We start from the raw sequence: 1797 nt of genomic DNA, 5'->3' as shown, positions 1-1797 counted from the left end.
CAAGTACTGGAAGTCGGGAGCGCGATTACGGTCTTCTTCTGGCACCTGCTAAATCAAGAAGAGTGAGATGAGAGCAGCATCAAAACGCGCATTAGAAATCAAGTACTTGAGTTTCGCGGTCGTCACCGTAAAGGTACAATAAGCAGAAGTAAATGAAAGCTACCCAAGGCTGTAGTGAACTACAACAGGCTTACAACTTGCATGTGGCGAGGAACATAGTACAAAATATGGGCTCGTCCGGGATTTGAACCCGGGACCTCTCGCACCCTAAGCGAGAATCATACCCCTAGACCAACGAGCCGCCCGTGAAAGAAAACGCTTTTCTCCTGTGTGAGACACAACGAGGCGGTCCAGATGCTCGCAGAACGCGGCGCACGCTCTGTGGCCGGCTGCGGTCCCTGTGTTCCGCTCTGCGAGCCTCACGCGAGGCGAACCGCAGCTGTGCCGCACATCAGCACAGGACGGGTGCACGCAATGCAAGCCTGGCAGGTTTGTCAGGCACTCTCAGCTAAGACTGTGTGCTTTCGTAGCTGCGTGGCGCAATTGAAATTTTTGGACTTTAGCAAGTAAAATGACTTCAAAAGTACAGAACTGGAGCAAGTTCGCAATACACAGCAAAGATAAAGGCAACTTAATTAAACACTGCATTAGTATTCGACAAGAGCACCATTTTTCTCTGCTCTGCTGAAGAGAGAGATGAAGGAAGGAGCTCGAGAGTTTGACGTAGCGTCGCTTTTTACATTGTTCTGAGACGAAATGAAAACCGGCACCAGTATGACGGAAGAAATAGGTCACAGCTTGATTTGAGGAACCACCCTGTCATTTGTCTCGAGCTGTTTCGCATTTAGGGAATACGAGAAAATCCAAAATATGACATCCGGACGAGGATCTCATTTCTGCGTCCTAAGAATACAAGTGTAATGATTGACCATTCAATTCTACTTCCTTATTATCCTCCTGACTTTTGTGTGTTTTTGTATGATGCAAACACACAATAATTTCTGTAGTTTGTCACCTAGCGACACCGTATGTTAAGTAAAGCTGTATGACATGGTTGGCTGGGAGGTCCCGAGAGGCAGGTTTAACTCCCTAATTGAAAAGTTTCTTTCTATTCTTCGTACAGACTTGCGTTTTTCCCCTATGGGTGTCGTGTGTTAAGTGTAACCGATGCATGTACAGTATTGTAATGTGTGTGTGTGTGTGTGTGTGTGTGTGTGTGTGTGTGTGTGTGTGTGTATAGTGTGGCGTTATGTTTGCATTGTAAGGTGATGAGAGAATGGGGAGGGTGAAAGCCCGTGCCGTGCCATAACATAGTTCTCTGAATAGCGGCAGGGGGCCACCGAGCTGAATGTCTCCACCAGACAGACTGATCTCCATCAACTGCGTTACATGCTCTCACTCCATGATATGCTGCGGACACGTTTTAAATGTAATGCAGGACATTGGCGCGAAGAGTGATGCTCAGGAAGCCGGCACTTCCCTTCTCCTTTCGTGTGAAGACAAAGGAGAAGTCGCCAAGTCTGCATGTCTTCTCAGCGAGATACTAATCCACGAATCAGTCACACCGGATGTTGGTTAAATTCGGTGATCTGATTGGACCCCATGTATTCAAAGAGTCAAGGCCGTTGACTATCGGATGCTACTAAAACTGCGAGCGTTAGCGAGAACCAAATTTAGTTTTGTGAGGGACGGCATAAAGCTATACTTGCACCGAGAATAAGGGGTTTGTATGTTATAGTGATGAATGACGCCACAAAGAGGACGCTGCCTAAAACTATTTTTATAGTTACTGAAATT

At 46.8% G+C, this 1797-nt stretch overlaps 1 non-coding gene across 1 annotated transcript; it reads right to left on the bottom strand.

Annotated features, from left to right (window-relative positions):
* Positions 1 to 229: 229 nt before the first annotated feature.
* On the bottom strand, positions 230 to 301 carry Trnap-agg (transfer RNA proline (anticodon AGG)). Its single transcript has one exon. It is a non-coding gene; the product is annotated as a tRNA-Pro (tRNA).
* Positions 302 to 1797: the final 1496 nt, after the last annotated feature.

The sequence above is a fragment of the Schistocerca gregaria genome, chromosome 2 (genome assembly GCF_023897955.1).
Source record: "Schistocerca gregaria isolate iqSchGreg1 chromosome 2, iqSchGreg1.2, whole genome shotgun sequence".
Taxonomy (NCBI): Eukaryota; Metazoa; Arthropoda; class Insecta; order Orthoptera; family Acrididae; genus Schistocerca; species Schistocerca gregaria.
The sequence above is the reverse complement of the archived record's forward strand: the minus strand, read 5'-3'. Positions and strand labels throughout refer to the sequence as shown.